Genomic DNA, 17,416 nt, shown 5'->3' on the forward strand with positions numbered 1-17,416 from the left:
ATCTTGACCAAAGTAGAGGGTAGTTTCTTAGGGACTGAGCATAGGAGTTCACAAGGGGAGGGCACCAGAGGAGCCACATTTTCTTAACTCCTCTGTCATGCATAAGCTGTGTGACCTTGAGCAAGTCACTTAACCTCTCTGAATCTTCCTTGGCTGCAAAACGGAAATAAATGAATTGACCTACCCATAGTGCAGCAACGCTGCTCCCAGTCAACTGAGCTGTGTGCATCATGGCTTCTGTGCATGCTTCGTCAGGCATGTCCGATTCCTTGCAACCCCATGGACTCTAGCCCACCAGACTCCTCTGTACCTGGAATTTTCCAAGCAAGGATGCTGGAGTGGGTTGCCATTTCTTGCTGCAGGGAATTTTCCAGACCCAAGGATCGAACCCTTGTCTTCCGTGTCTCCTGCATTGGCAGATGGATTCTTTACCACTGCGCCACCTGGAAAGCCAGGATGGCTTTTGATGAGTGATAATAAGCCATGGGAACCTAATAGCACTACTGTCTGCCTGCTAGAAACGCAGCTGAGCAGAAGTCAAGCTCTACCCTGTCATGTGCTATGTGGCCCTGGGAAGTCGGTTTTGCTACCTATGAGATAAGGCCCTTCTCCGCTTACTGGGATGACATAAGGCAATCATAGCGGTGACAAAAGTTTAAAGCCCTATCCAAACGTAAGCCCTTTTTTCCAGATCCTTATCCTCTAAGGCCATCCAAGGTTGGATGTCATAACACACGATTCACTTTTTTAACCTCAGCTTCAGGGTTCAAAGTTGAAGTTTTCACTAGGAAGAATACATACAATATTGTATTAGTGTCTCCTTGAGTACAGAGAACTAATTTCAACATACAGGCAGGAAAAGTGACAGTCTGATGTGAACCACTAGGGGAGGAATTGAGACTCAGTTATAGTTTAGGGTATCTATAGTATAGGTCTGTGCCTTAATATATGACCAGTTAAAAGATTTGTAATGGAAGCCTCCATGGTGATCCCCTGGCATGAAGAAGTAAAATCTTTACCGAATTTAAATACAGCATCTCCAGTCATAAAACTTCAGTTCACATGGGAGACTGGATCAGAGGTCCCTTGCCTGAGCAGGGTGATCTGGGGAACAAAGGGAGTTGGCTGAAGATCTCGTTCACCCAGCCAAAATATTCTTTTAGTACAAAATATGTGCTTATGTGCAAAATACTGTAAAAACCCAGGATCAAAGGACAACAGTGGCAAATGGCAAAGGTAATAGATCAAAAACAATCCTGAGGAAAGATGGGAAGACTTCACATCAAATGAGCTCTTTCTGGGCTGATTAAGCCTTCAGCTGAGTTGGTCTAAGGCAGTGTTTTGTTCCACTGTGGCTGCTGCCCATTAGTAGGTTAGGAAATCAATTTAGTGGGTCAAGACCTGCATTTTAAAAATGAAATATATATCCAGAACAGAGCGGAGTGCAACCCACACAGCATGGGCGACTACTGTTTCATAAGCTTTAGCTTCAATTAGGTGGGGGTGGGTGTTAATGCATGTCCTGGATTTGCAACCAAAATGCAAGTGATGCTCAAAAAGGACAAAAGGGCCTGGCACAGGTGATTCAGACACTTTGCCTGTTCACTGCTCTATAGTCAGCCCCTAGCAGAGTACCTAGAACACAACTGATGCTCAATAAAACACATTTTTGGCAATAATGAACTCCTATCCTAGCCACTTTTAACTGCAGGACTATGAAAATTATGCAAGCTGATACTTCTGAGCAGGTTGTTGTTTAGTCACTAAGTCACACCCACCTCTTTTGCAACCCCGTGGACTGCAGCCAGGCTCCTCTGTCCATGAGATTTCCTAGGCCAGACTACTGGAGTGGGGTGCCATTTCCTTCTCCAAGGGATCTTCCCGACCCAGGGATCGAACCCATGTCTCCTGCATTGGCAGGTGGGTTCTTCACCACTGAGGCATCAGGGAAGCCCTTGGAGCACGTGCTGAATGCCACATATGGGACTACATGCTTTACATTTGTTATTTAATCTTCCCAACTACACTATAAGGACGGTACTGCTATCATCCCATTTTACAGACTAGAAAACAGAAGTTCGAAGAGGTTAGATTTCTTGCCCAAAGTTCCATAGTTCACGCAGATTTAAACCCAGGCAGGTCCACTCTGCTACACTGCCTCCAAGATATTAATTTTCCTGGGCTGCGGGTGTGTTGTTAAACATTTGCAAAACCTTTTCATTGCTATTCCTTGTCGATTGGTATTTGTTGTTAAGTTTTCCTGGCTGAGACTCCACATTCCTGGAGTCAGCCTTTGGTTCTGACTTACATATTTACGAGAGGATATTTAAATAAAGCTTGACGAAGGGGACAGACAGGTTCATGGAAAGAGTAAAGCATTAGGAATTCTGGCTTCCTGACATGGCTCTGCCATCAATTGGCTCTGATCTCTGAATCCCACACGTGACCACTCGTTCTGGGGGCCCTTGTTTGGGCTCACCAGAGCTCCCTTCCTCTGTGGATGCCCAGCCATCCATTAACCTTCAGCCTGAATGTCACCCCCTTGGGCAGGTCCTTCCCAACCTCTCAGAGACTTGGGCATGAAGCTCTGAACTTCTCCTTTATAGCACTCATTGTATAATTATTTAGATAATTACTTATTTTGTATAATTATTTAGGTAATTATTTGTTTCAAGTCTATTTCCTGAGCTACAAAATCCATTCTGTGACTAATAGGACTCTATTTCATTCCTCACATATCCCCAATGCCCAGTGTGGAATCAGCACTTAGTAAATATTTGACAATTGCATTAATAAATTCCTCTTTGGAGCTCCAGCTCCCAGGACAGTGCCTGGGTGCTCAATAAATGTGTGTCAAATTGAATCATGAACTTTCTTTCGGCAAGACCCTTCTTTTTAGTCTTTAGTCATCTTACTTATAAAAGCAGGCTCTAGTCTAGCCCCTTCCAGCACAAACATGACTTTCTGAAAGTTCCAGGTAGGTGTATAACGCAGCATAGTTTTTCAAAGGGCTTTGGGGGAACAGCAGGAAGAGACAGTCCCGAGAGGTACAACATAAAGAGGCCTGGAAGAGTGATTGTAGATGAGCACTGGAAGCCTGGCTGCCCAGGTATGAAAATGAAGCAGGTGGTCACCTATGAGGAGGGTGCCAGGAAGGCCGCTCTCCCACCTGCCAGGAGTCAGCTCTCTCTGAGCCCCGCGGCTCATGCCTGGCATCCTTTCAGTAGAGAGCACGGTCTGAGAGCTGGTCAACATGGAAATCAACATCAAAATGTTAACACATTATTATTATTCTATTCAACAGCTATTTATTGAGCCAGTCAGCTGCACACACTACTCCCACCTCAAATATTGCATATTGTTCCAGACACCACTCTTCTAGTGGGGCACAGACTAACTGGAGTGTGTTCCAAGCACATGTCTTCCCTCTTGGCTGAACTCATTACAGTTGGTTCTCATTATTCACAGTAGTTTTGTTCTAACATTGCCACAAACACTGAATTAGGGAGACCGAGCCATTTCTCCTAAGGAAAAAACAGGGTTATGTTCCTATGAGTCTCCAGTCACATTTTGATTAACCAATTAACACATAACCTCGATTCATGTGTGTTTCTGCTGATAGGTATCTTATTTAATACATACTGTCGATTCACTAACATTGACTGAAATCACATTCTAGAAGGATCAAGTAAAGGCAGTCATGGGAAGGATGGATGAAATTTGCAGACCCAAGAAATGGAACTAAGGGCAAAAGGAAGAGGTTTCAGAAAAATAAAAAAGAATTCCACCCAATAGATGGAGAAACTTTCTAACGGTGAAAGCTTTCTAAGATGGAATATGCTGTCCCTGTAGGTAGTGAGTTCCTTGAATGCACTGGAGGATTCAAGCACAGACTCTACTTCATGAGTACCTATTTGCAAGAATCTAAGCATTTGACTAGCACCCTGGTCTAGAGGGTCTTATTAATCCTTTTGGCTTCAAGAGTGTGGGATCTAGATCACACTTCTACAGCAGGGGAACCAGAAGCAAGGCCAGGGCATCAAGGGACAGATGAGGTCCTTGGACATTGTGAGAAAACAGAACAGGAGTGTGGGGGTAATGAATGCAGAAAGACAGTCGCTGTAGGAAACTTCAGCCGTTCACGAGTTTGCTCATTTCTGGTCTTCTCTCCTGGCTGAACTCATGTTTGGTTCGCATAATTCATGGCAGTTGTGTTCTATAACATTACCAAAAACACTGAATTAGGGAGACAGAACCATTTCTCCTTAGGGAAAAACGCGGCTAGGGTCCTATGAGCCTCTGGTCACATTTCCACCAACCAATTAACACATAATCTGGATATCTGTGTGCTTCTGCCGACAGACATCTTACTTAATACATACTGCTGATTCATTAACGTTGAACAACAGCACCAAATGTCATGCCTGAACAATGTTTTTCTAACGCTTGTATTTTCTTTGCAAGGCGCATTGCAGCTTTCTGGCACTTAGGAACACTAGACAGCACTTTGGCAGTAAGTGCAGGGGTCATTTTAAATAGCAAAATCACCAAGAAAAAGCACGAAAAGGTGACTGACACTTGAGAGACTATGAAAAACATCCTTGATTACAGTATAAGCCCAGAGAAGAAGGCAGAGCGTTGCCTCGCTGGACCCCTGCTGGGAATACGCCAGGTGACCCACTCAAATTGTTCCCTGCCACACACACATCTGTGAAAGCACCATGAGCACTACATTGGGGTTGTTGCTTTTGTTTAGTTGCTAAGTCCTGTCTGACTCTTTTGTGACCCCGTGGACTGTAGCCTGCCAGGCTCCACTGTCCATGGGATTTCCCAGGCAAGAATACTGGAGTAGGATGCCATTTCCTTTTCCAGGGGGATCTTCCTGACCCAGAGATCAAACCCTCATCTCCTGCATTGGCAGGCAGATTCTTTACCACTGAGGCACCAGGGAAGGATTGTATTGGGGTTACAAATATGTTTTAGTGAAGAGACAGATTTGCAAATATGGAATCTGCAAATAATGAGGATCAACTGTGCTCATCTGCACTCAAATGTTTGGCTCTTGGGAAGATGTGCACAGACTTCCATCCCGAATCCCCAGTCTCTGGAATATGAAGTCGAATTAGGCTTAGCCCACAACACTCCTCCTGCCAACGAGAACAAATCGACAGTGGCTCTTTCCAGGGACTCTGGTGACCAGTAAGTACTCACTAGGGCAAGAATAGAGATGGGTTCATCCCACTTGGCTCTGGCTAAGGTCCTCTCCTCAGCAATGCTCTTAAGCAATCTAAAAGACTCTTCAACTAGCTTAGGCTTTCAGAAGATAAATTTCCCTGAGTAGGGCAGTGAGGATGCTCATATCATTTTTCTCTTTGGACGGAAATACTGAGTTTGATTAATTCTTTTACCTACATCTCAACTCCCTCTTTTTCTTCATATGGTCAAAAATCTCACAGACATTCTTCTAAACATTTTGGAAGTTCATCAAACTAGCATGTCAGTATACACTCAGTCGTGTCCAACTCTTTGAGACCCCATGGACTGTAGCTCCTCAGGCTCCTCTGTCCATGGGATTTCCCAGGCAAGAATACCGGAATGGGTTGCCATTTTCTTCTCCAGGGGATCTTCCTGACCCAGGGAGTCTCCTGCGTCTCTTGCATTGCAGATAGATTCTTTACTGCTTGAGCTATCAGGGAAGCCCAATAAAAGCAGCATGGGGTGAGTTCAAGACAGAGGCTGTAAACATGAAAACTCAGCTTCACAGCCCTCTTTCACCTCCCGAAGATGGAAGGTATTTGAAATTAGCTGCTGAGGAGAGAATTTATCAGAGAGCTCAGGCATGCTTGAGATTTTTCATTTTACAAGAAAATTACTGCCCAAGAACACAACACAGTCAGGGCATGGAGAGTGCCTGGCTTCATCTGTTAACTCACCGGGTAGAGAAGTTTCTCAGGGAAGCAGTTGTACTGATAACACACAGCTTTGAGCTCTGAGTGGCAGATGCCAACTGAACTAATGGTTCTAATGAAGCATCTGGGCTGAAGGAAGCTGATCATGCCCCATCCTCCAGGAGTCAGGGGAAGGCTGAGAAGGCAAGAGGGCAGAGGAAGCTTTCAGGGATGAACTGAGGGTGGTCCACTGCTGCTCCCAGACGGATGCAGGCTGTGTGTGGGAGATGGCGTGTGGCTGGACCTCACGGAGCTCCAGGAAGATGGGGAGCTCTTAGGTGGGGGAGGACAGTGGTGTCAGCAGCTCTTGTCTGGACAGGCCCCAGGCATCCTGGGGATTCTCCCAGGAGTAGAGGCGTGACTTCCAATTTTCATTTTGACACCCACTCAGAAACTCTGCAGAATGGAATTGCTCATACCACCGCATGAGGGAGTGGATGAAGGACAGAGGTTGGCGGGGGGAGGTGAGGGGGAGGTGAGGGAGGGCTGTGGGGAACCCATCCTGGAGCGGGGAGGTGTGGGAGTGGGCAGCTGGCAGAATTTATTTCCACTAAGCCTGGCTGGCACGGGCTGGCCCTTGCAGCCCTCTTGCAGGACTCTGGAGTTGCTGCAGGAGTGATATGAGCATATGGCTTGGTCCTGCTTCGTCTCATTCTACTCTGAAGCAGGTGAGAAGTGAGATCCCAGGAATACTGCATGCATAGAGAGAGAAATATAGGAATAGACATCTCCACAAGACACCCAAACTAAAATGTGCACAATAGAGGAGAATCCTCAATGCACATCTATGAAAAATATTCCATTCTGTTCTCACCACAATTTGATGACTCACATAAAGCAGATACTATGATGACCATCATTCCTGTTTTACTGAGGATGCAATCAAGGAATGGAACGCTGGGGGCTATGAGAGCTTGGACTCGGTCTGAGCCCTTCCCCGATCTCACAGGGGCCGCCCTGCACACAGCTCCTTCTCACCTCCCTGAATTTTCCATTCCCCTTGGCCCATCTGCCTGCACTCCCCACACCTCTGGCCTGGAGCCTGCCCTGCGTCTCATCAGAGTTGAGGTATGCGGGCTGCTTCCTGAGACTGAATTAGCAGCTCTCCCTGGCTTGAGGTGGCTGAAGAGGCATGGGAAGCCGTCGCTCAGAACTGGCAAACTTCCCCAGGCTGAGTTCAGGCAGGATGCATGATCGGGCATATTACAAGAAATAGATTTCAAACACAGCCCTTTAAAATCCCATTCCTCTGCCCAAAAGCAGCCCCCTGTTTGAAATTTCAAGTAGCTCTAATTTGTTTGCTGGTTGATGTGTGAATAAGCATCGGCAGTCAGTGACTTTTCCATCAAAGCTGGTAAGCAGGAAGCCCCTGTGCTTTGGGAGGAAGAGTCAGAAGTCTGTGGGCCAGGGAGGCGGGAGGAGAGGAGGCCCTCAGGTGACACCCTCCCGAAGCCAGCTCATCTGCCCCTTGGCTGTCCGTCATTGTGAGGGTGGCCAGGAGCGCCAGATGCCCTCATAGGAGGGGGTGCTTAATATTAACAGACTTCTAATGAACCAGAGGACTATTGCTGTTAAGAGAACAGAAGCAAATGGAAAAGGAGAAACGTATCAATGATTGGAGGGACTTCCACTCCAGTTTTCAAATTCCAGCTGCCAATGGGGAGGCTTGTCATGTGAAATCTCTCTTGAAAAAATGAGGAACACTGGACAAAATCCTAGGTTCCCAGGCTCCCTGCACACTTCCCAGGTCCCAGCCCTGGGCTCTGCACACCCTAGTCCCTTATTCACGGATGCATCCTTTTTCCCAGCCCTTGCTGAGTCTCACGCCCAGCTGGGTGGTCCTCGGCTGTAGTCGCGGAGTCCTCAAGGAGGCTTGTCCCTCCCCAAACCTGGAGTGACAGCAGTCCAAGCGTGCTACAGAAGAGGCAGCCACAGGGAGCAGGTGAAAGGAGCGCCGGGAGACTCCCTGAAGGCTTCCCTGGCGGTCCAGTGGTTAAGAATCCACCTGCCAACGCAGGGACATGAGATCGATCCCTGGTCTGGGAAGATCCGACATGCTTTGGGGCAACTAAGACGGTGCACCATAGCTACTGAAGCCAGCACGCTGAGAGTCTGTGCTCCGCAACAAGAGAAGCCACCACAGTGAGAAGTCCAAGCACCTCAACTACAGAGTAGCCCCTACTTGCTGCAACTAGAGAAAGCCTGCCGGCAGCAATAAAGACTCAGGAGAAGGCAATGGCACCCCACTCCAGTACTCTCGCCTGGAAAATCGCATGGATGGAGGAGCCTAGTAGGCTGCAGTCCATGGGGTCTCAAAGAGTCGGGCACAACTGAGCGACTTCCCTTTCACTTTTCACTTTCATGCACTGGAGAAGGAAATGGCAACCCACTGCAGTGTTCCTGCCTGGAGAATCCCAGGGACGGGGGAGCCTGGTGGGCTGCCGTCTATGGGGTCGCATAGAGTCGGGCACGACTGAAGCGACTTAGCAGCAGCAGCAGCAGCCCAAACTAAATACATTATTAATAATTAATTAATTAAAAAAGACTCCCTGAGAAGGGGCTCTGTGATCTGAGCTCTGGTGTCAGCAGGAGGAGCCGAGTGAGAAATGGGATTGAGGGTGCAGGCACAGGCGTGAGACAGCTGGGTCCGTTGTGCAATCACTAGGGCGAGGCGTCAGAGTGGTGGGGTGGTGGGGTGTGGGGGAGGTGGAGTCGGGGGTGGGGAGGCGAGGGAGGAGGCTCCCAGCAGGCAGAGCCCAGCTCGTGACAGGCTTGCTGTGAAGCTGCCATTTGCCCTGAAAGCAAACGGGGGCCACCGTGGGGTTTTCAGCCCAGGACTGATGTTTCCTCCTGCCTCCTCTAGTGGGAAAGTTGGACTTGATAACCCTTCAGGTCTCCTCCAACCCTAAGGATTTATAAAGTTCTGGGAGATGTTGACAACTGTTTTAAACCTCTCGCCAATTCCCCTTCTCCCAGCCCCTTCATTAAAAGGGAAAAATGACTTCTCAGGAAACTTCAAAGCAGCCCCCAAACCACCAATCTATCTCCTCTCCCTCCTCAGGAGAACCTGCTGCCTCAGAATTTCCCCATCAAAGGCCAAGTTTCAAGGAATGGCCTGCCAAGTAGCCCCCAGCCAGCGCTCTCGTCAGGTCCATCCGTGCAGCAAGCGAGGCTGCTGATTTCCAGCAATCAATCCCCACTCCTGCATGGCTGAGCCAGGACCCACTGAGGCTGCTTCAAAGGATCTGCATATTTATGATAAACTCCCTCCTCGGATGGAAAACACATTCGACAGTAGCAATCACTGAGCTCTCTCAGCAGCTTCCCCGACTGGCAACCTGTCTGAGCCTTAAAGGCTGTTCTCATTAGCGCAGGTGGGACCTGAGCTGTGCCAGAGGCTCATGCAAAGAGGAATGGGGGACAGAACACAGATGTGGGGGTGGGGGGACCTGTCCATGGACCTGTTCATGACTCCCTCCTCACTGTTCCTCCAAGGCCACATGCAGGCAATGGCAACACAGACCATCATCTGACAGCGTGTTTTGGGGATTTACTATTGTTCTTTGCTTTGGAAGTTGGAGATGCGATCTGGAGCGGGGACAGACCCCAGCAGGTCTGCTTAAGTTGCATCAAAGCAACAGACACTTCCTGGTCTTCTGGCTGTGAGCGCCACGATAACAAGTGTAGCTGCCTTTACACTACTCAGTGATGTAGCCGAAGCACGTTCTAGAGTCACAAACATTGGACCACTCCACCCAGACCTCCATGGAAGACGGCAAATGTGCCTGTTTCGGGGTGGAGGTGGGGCTTCTTCAGGCAAGGGGCAGCACAGGAGATCAAAGAGAGGCATCCTGTACTCCCAGCAACTGGTGAGACCTGCAGGAACTTTGAGAAACTGGAGACTGGAGTCCCTGAACCTTTCAGAAGACATTGCGTCCCTAATTCTCGGTTTGTAAGAGTGACTCACAAAAGCCGTCTTGCCTATCCTCTGCCTCTGGTTAGCACTACACTCAAGTCCTTCCAGGAAATCAGGCCCTTGGAAAGCTGGGTTTGTATCAGCTTTGGAAAACAAACCATGGCTGCCGACTCACAGTGTTTTTACTTTCCTACTTCTGGCCATCTCTGCCGATCTCCATCTCCACACACACAGAGTTAAATGGATCCATGTTCCATGAAAAAGTGGCTCAGGACTGGTTTCTTTGAAAAATCCATGTGAAAATAACCCTGTATATTTTGGAAGTGGTGACTAGGGGCAAGAGGAGTAGTTAATCAATTCCAAGGCCTGCAGTTCAGAAAGAACCAAAATTTGAAGACTAATTCCAGTAAGCAAATGGTGGTAAATAGAAATGGAACGTTTTGAGTGAGGGAGGTGGAAGCCCCATGGTGTTCTCAACTACGTGCCCCTTAGCTTCATTTGGAGCCAGGTCCCCACTTTAAAGTCTTTATTGAATGTGTACAATGTTCCTTCTGTTGTTTCATGTTCTGGTTTTTCGGCCACGAGGCATGTGGGACCTTAGCCTCCTGATCAGTGATTGAATCCGAACCCCCTGCATTGGAAGACGAAGTTTTAACCACTGGACCATCAGGGAACTCCCGGGTCTCGTGTTTTAATAGAGCCCCAGACAAACCAAAGGGCATTTATGGTGAGAAATCATCAACTGTGTCGCACCGGGAATGGCTAGGGGCCATGATTTGGGGAAAGAAAAAGTCAGAGGGGCAGGACAACTCAAGCGCTGGACAGTGACTGTTGACCGTAATTTTTGCCTTTCCTAAAAGATGAGGATCTCTGACTCATTTATCTTACATTTCTAGCCTTTGACCCAAAGTAGGTGCTCAAAAAAATTTTATGCTAAATTTCAAAAAGGAATGAATGAAATCAAATCAAATTATGTTTAAGTATTTGAAGAGCTGGTAAAAAAAAGGGAGAGAAAGCTGATTGTTCTGGGCTGCTTAATGAGGCAGGATTAGGAGGCAGGTTTTGACTCTGTGCCTGGAAGCTTCTGGAATGTGTCCCTGGGGAGGCACTGAACTCCCCAGCCCAGGACGTGCTCAAGGAAAGGATGTGTGGCTGCTTCCCACAGAGATGCTGTGGAGAACATTCTTACATTGGGTTGGAAGATCATGCCAGAGGCCTCAAGGGTCTCCTCCAGCTTGTTCTGGGCCATTCTGCAGAGCAGAAGGACCAGAGACCAAGAAAACAGCTACACCTGAATCAGCTCTTAAGTTTGGAACTAACCAGCTAAATGGATGGGGGCTTCCCAGGCAGCTCAGTGGTAAAGAATCTGCCTGCCAATGCAGGAGACACGGGAGATGAGGGTTTGACCCCTGGTCCAGGACGATCCCATGGAGAAAGGAAGGACAACCCACTTCAATATTCTTGCCTGGGAAATCCCATGGACAGAGGAGCCAGGCGGGCGACAGTCCGTGGTGTTGCAAAGAGTTGGACGTGACTGAACAACTGAGCACAACAGTGGAATGGATGAGGACCAGGATTTTCTCTCAGTTTCTTTACTTGCAAGATGGAGAGAATAGTTTATGCATGGTTGATAAAAGGATGAGAAATTTTAAGTACACAAAACCCCCAGCAGAGCTCACCGCGTAGCAGACCCCAGTAAAGGGCATCCATTCTCATCATGTCAGCAGAGTCAGCTTTCTATCTGACCACAGGGGAACAGAACAGACTGCTATGCAAATCGAGTTTCAGTAATCTTTGAGCTTAGCCAGGCCAGACGTTGAGGGGTTACCATCTTCACTGCACAGAGGGAGAGACTTGAGGTGCCCTCTTGCGATACACAGTGAGCCCATTGAAAAGTGTTGATCCCACCTCCCCGGCCTCATCCCTCCATCTCCCACAGGCTTAATTAGAGCCTGTTAAGCCATTTCCGATCGTCAGATGAAAGGTGCACTCATCTTATTACAGCCCTAACAAAGTCGCTGGGGGCCTGCTCAGAATCTCTGATCTTTAAGCCAAGTTAAAATGAAGGAAATTAAGGGCCTGCTGATGCTGTGCTTCATTTTTCCCCTTGCCTCTTTCAAATACTATTTTTCACAAATTAGGCAGGGAGATTATACTATTCTGATACCACCCAAGACATCTTTTGGAAGATGGGGAGGGAGAATTTGGGATAGAGATAGGAGAACTCATACAGGCAAAAACTGGGGGCTGAAGTTGGCAAACCTTGTCCAGGTTTGGAAATGTTCCTTCCAGGATGCTGTAGGGAACATTTCCCCCTAAACAGCCTCCAGTGGAAGATCCACAGATGAAAATCCCTCTCCAAACAGAATCAAAACAGTAATTTTTTTAAATGGTAAAAAAAAATGCTGAAATTTTAAAAGACTATTTTTAAAATGGTAATAATCCCTTAATCAGCCACTGGCAGGGACTATGGTATTTGGTTCAGACATTTTACCAATTACAACCCACTGGGTCCCTGCGTGGTGCTTTCTAAATAATCAAACCCAGCTCTTAACAGTCACTCGCCCAGACAGGAAGAGAAAGAACAAAACCAAAACCAAATGAGAAGATGTCATTACTAAAGAAAGCCCAGCACAGCAGGTCACCAGGAGCCAGGCGCCGTCCTGGTTTGGAGCAGGTGGCAGCAAGTTAAGGTGTTTTGCTTTGGAGGCTAAGGGATTCCAGGAAAGTGAGAAAAGGCAGGAGTGGGAGACCCATGAGCATGGACTTGGGAGTCAGACAAGCCTGAGTGTGAATTCCAGTTCTGCACCCAGAGTCCTTGCTATTTGTGGACTTGGGCCACGTTCCTTAGCAATTCTGAGCTTCGGTTTCCTCACTTGTCAAGTGGGAGCTTTATCTACCTTGAAGGACTGCCCTCCACATCAGAAGTGACCTGTGCAAAGCGCCCATGTGCTGTCTGTGGTACCAAACAGGTCCTCAAGAGGTGTTATTTCCCTGCTCCGTGTCACTCTCCCGAGGATGGAGTTGGGAGAATAGTACAGCAGTTATACTGACATATCCCTGACATTCCTCCTACCCTGGAAGAGAAGCCCAACTAATTACCAGTCCCTAAACCATCTCTTCATCCTGTAATAAGCAGGGGAAGGACACCCGTCAAGAGGCGAAGACTGGGTCGGTGATTGGGATGGGACCTGGGGACCAGAGCTGCGGAGCTACATCTGTGCTCATGATACGCCCTGCAGGGTTCTCACTGCTACTCACGGAACGTGAGCCAGACAGGCGAGCAGCAAGATGGTCACCAGATTTGTTGAAGGGAAATGGGTAACAGAAGAGGATTACTTTGATGCACTTTATAAGTCCAATCAAGGATGTGTGCCCCTTGGGGTAGCTGAAGGTCAAAAAAACACCATCCTATTTAATGGTCACGTCTGCAGCAGGTTCCATTCAATATTAGCTCAAAAAAGATGAGGGTGGGATGCAGGGATGGGGTGGGGGTCAAGCCTATTCTTAGAGGCTGCAGTGTGTATTTGTCAAAGGTGAGCCTGTGGACTGGGGCTTCTCTGATGGCTCAGAGGGTAAAGAAGGTGGCACAGTGGTAAAGAATCTGCCTGCCAATGCAGGAGATGGAGGTTCAATCCCCGGGTCAGGAAGATCCCATGCAGGAGGAAATGGAACCCTCTCTGTTATTCTTGCTAGGAAAATTCCATGGTAGGCTATACTCCATGGGGTCGCAAAGAATCAGACACGACTGAACACAGCCCATAGACCACCAGCATGATAATCATCTATCTGGGTGCTAGTTAAGAAGGTGCAGGTTCCTGGGAGGCACCCAGTTTTACTAACTCTGTGTATAACTGTAGGGCTTAGGAACATATATTTGAAGGCAAGCACCATGGGTCATTCTTGCATACACCTGGGTTTGAGAAGCCCTACCCTCCACCAATAATAAGTGCTGTGGAAGATGGGGCAGCAGCCGTCTCTAAGCAGAACCCCTTGCTGAGCTGGGCTGGGGTCGAGGGGTGGGTGCCGGTGGCTGGAGATGCTGTTGTCTCCTAATGACTCAGGTAGCTCTGCAGCCCAGCAGCTAGGAAAAGCAGCCTGAGTGGCGGCTGGTGGAGAAGCAGAGGTAAGCTGAAGAGGTACTCCGAGGTTAATGAGCTGTTCTTCAAGTGGAGGGTGGGATCCGGGCCAACAGCCAACTCTGCCACGGCAGGTGTCGCCTGGTAGAAGCGGGCTCTTTCTGGGGAGCATTAGAAAGCAGGGCTGAAGGCCAAGAGAAGTTTTTCAAAGCCTGAGCCTGGGCTTTCTGTGGACTGAGCCTGGGTTTGGCATCCTCACTGTTCTCCTAACTTCCGTTTTTCTTCTCCCCTCTTTTTCCTGGCCCTCTTTTACTTTTCCTGAAGCCCTTACCTCCACTGATGTATTATATAGTACTTTTTGCCTCCTGTCTGTCCCCTACTGGAATACACGCTCCATGGAGGCCCACGCTCCATGGAAGACACTAAGCCCATTTTTAACCTTTGTCTAGAAGACAGACTGGCACATTACCGGAACTCAATATATATATGTGTTCATATATATGTATATATAGATATATACATCTGTGATGATTTAGTAGCTAGGTCGTGTCTGACTCTTGTGACTCCATGGACTATAGCCCACCGGGCTCCTCTGTCCATGGAATTCTCCAGGCAAGAATAGTGGAGTGGGTTGCCATTTCTTTCTCCAGGGATCTTCCCAATCCAGGAATCAAACCTGGGTCTCCTGCACTGCAGGCAGATTCCTTACCGACTGAGCTATGAGGGAAGCCCATATGTATAGATTGCAAAAAATGAATAAAAGTTCCTTACTTCACATCCCCCAGTGGGACTCAGGAAGTCAGCCTGACAATTTTCCTATAGATGGGAGGCTTCATTTGTTCGGGAATTATGAGCCCAAGGGCACGATTTGAGTTTAATAACCTAAAATTGCACTTATTTTTCCCATGTCAGCCTCTTGCCAGACTCTAGGCTTTCTCAGTGTAGGAACTGTATCTTTTCCATTGCTTCCTCCCAGCCCAGTGCCTGACACACAGGACAAGCTCACAATCTGTGACAGCTGTGAAATGACGATTTTGTGATCCTCCATCCCATAGTTTCTGACTGCTTACCTCACTCCTGCCCCATTTGGGAAGTTATGAAAAACGGTCACTGATGTCATTGCTTCAAGATCACGCAGCTCCAGCCCTGAGCTAAGAGCAGTCGTTAACATAGCTCCTCTCTCAGTCTGGGACTCCTGCCTTTTACTTTATTGTCTTCCCAGAAGGGTGATCTGCCCTTGTAGTTGATCATAATTGCTTCCCTCCTAGAAGGAACTCCATTGGCCCTGGTGAGACAGGCTGAATCAGAGTCTCTCAGACACGGGGACCAAGTGGAAGGATGCAGGTGTGATGGCCCTTCCAGCACAGCCCAGGGTGTCACCCAGATCACCTTTGGGGTCTGTTCCTGGGTCCTCCACTAGGTCTACCTAATCAGACTCTTGTGGGGTGGAGTCCAAAAAATCTGCATTTTCCACAAATTGCCAAGGTGATTCTGATGCATAATTTGTCATAATGGTTAAGAACTTGGGTTTTAGAGTCAGAAATGCTTGAACATTGTTCAAGATCAAGTCTCCTGGAGCCTCAGTTTCCTCGCTTGCAAAACGGGGATTAATGAGAAGTAAACTACTTTGTGGGATTAAAAGGGAAAATATGAATGACATACTTCATGTGGTAAATGGCTCATGGATAGAGTTTGATGAATGAAAACCCCTATGATAATGCTGATGGTGGTGGTCGCGGAAATGATAGAGATGGCGGTGGTGGTGAAGATGATGATGGTGGCGTGGTGGTGATGAAGATGATGGTGGTGGTGGTGGTGAAGATGGTGGTGGTGGTGGTGAAGATGATGGTGGTGGTGGTGATGAAGATGATGGTGGTGGTGGTGGTGAAGATGATGGTGGTGGTGGTGGTGAAGATGATGGTGGTGGTGGTGGTGAAGATGATGGTGGTGGTGGTGATGAAGATGATGGTGGTGGTGGTGGTGAAGATGATGGTGGTGGTGGTGATGAAGAGGATGATGATGGTGGTGGTGGTGAAGAGGATGATGGTGGTGGTGGTGGTGGTGATGAAGATGATGATGATGATGGTGGTGGTGGTGGTGAAGATGATGGTGGTGGTGGCGGTGGTGGTGGTGAAGATGATGGTGGTGGTGGTGATGAAGATGATGGTGGCGGTGGTGGTGGTGAAGATGATGGTGGTGGTGGTGGTGATGAAGATGATGGTGGTGGTGGTGGTGGTGAAGATGATGGTGGTGGTGGTGGTGGTGAAGATGATGGTGGTGGTGGTGGTGGTGAAGATGATGGTGGTGGTGGTGATGAAGATGATGGTGGCAGTGGTGGTGATGATGATGGTGGTGGTGATGAAGATGATGGTGGTTGTGGTGGTGAAGATGATGATGACGGTGGTGGTGGTGGTGATGAAGATGATGATGGTGGTGGTGGTGGTGAAGATGATGGTGGTAGTGGTGGTGGTGGTGGTGATGATGAAGATGATGGTGGTGGTGATGATGAAGATGATGATGGTGGTGGTGATGATGAAGATGATGGTGGTGGTGATGATGAAGATGATGATGGTGGTGGTGATGATGAAGATGATGGTGGTGGTGATGAAGATGATGATGGTGGTGCTGATGATGAAGATGATGGTGGTGGTGGTGATGAAGATGATGATGGTGGTGCTGATGATGAAGATGATGGTGGTGGTGATGAAGATGATGATGGTGGTGTTGATGATGAAGATGATGATGGTGGTGCTGATGATGAAGATGATGGTGGTGGTGGTGGTGGTGAAGATGATGATGGTGGTGGTGGTGGTGATGAAGATGATGATGGTGGCGGTGGTGGTGAAGATGATGGAGATGGTGACGATGATGGTGCAGATCATGGTGATGGCGGCCATGAGGATGATGGTGCTGGGGGCGGTGGTGAAGATGACGGTAGTGGTATTGATGAAGAAGATGACGATGATTCTTCTTAATCTCCTGGAAAGGTGATTCTGCAACCTCTTCAGTGGTATGTTTCCTTCGCCACTCTGATAGTCAGGAGGCTCTTCAATATGTCTGCTTCCTGCTATAATTAGTGCATCATTTTCTGCTTCTAATGTTTTCCTAAGGTTGGAGAAAGGCTACACTAAGAATAAAGAATTTACTACTGGAGTGATGGAGAGGTTGGGAGACCTTCAGAGAGGCACTTGGAGTGACTGCCAGAATCCCTGTTTCCTCTGATGTAGGAGAATCGGAGGAAAGGAGAGAGTGAGAAGGTTAATGCAGGAGGATGAGAGAGGCGGGGCGAGTTGAAAGGAGAGCCGGAGGATGAAGCACCCCTGAGTTGGACAGGGAGCAGCCAGGAGAGGAGGGGTGTGACTGGCATGGCAGGGGGCAGAGCTGGGTTGTTCAGACAAGAGCTGACAGGAGAGAACTGAACCCTGAAGGGACTCCTCAAACCCCATGGGATGGGATCTGATCCATTTGAGACC

The 17,416-nt window shown here is 48.2% G+C and overlaps 1 protein-coding gene across 2 annotated transcripts in view; it reads right to left on the bottom strand.

Annotated features, from left to right (window-relative positions):
* GRIK4 (glutamate ionotropic receptor kainate type subunit 4) overlaps positions 1-17,416 on the bottom strand; it is a 505,937-nt gene that overhangs the window by 100,383 nt on the left and 388,138 nt on the right. The window lies entirely within an intron of this gene.

Source organism: Capra hircus, chromosome 15, assembly GCF_001704415.2.
Source record: "Capra hircus breed San Clemente chromosome 15, ASM170441v1, whole genome shotgun sequence".
NCBI classification, from domain to species: domain Eukaryota; kingdom Metazoa; phylum Chordata; class Mammalia; order Artiodactyla; family Bovidae; genus Capra; species Capra hircus.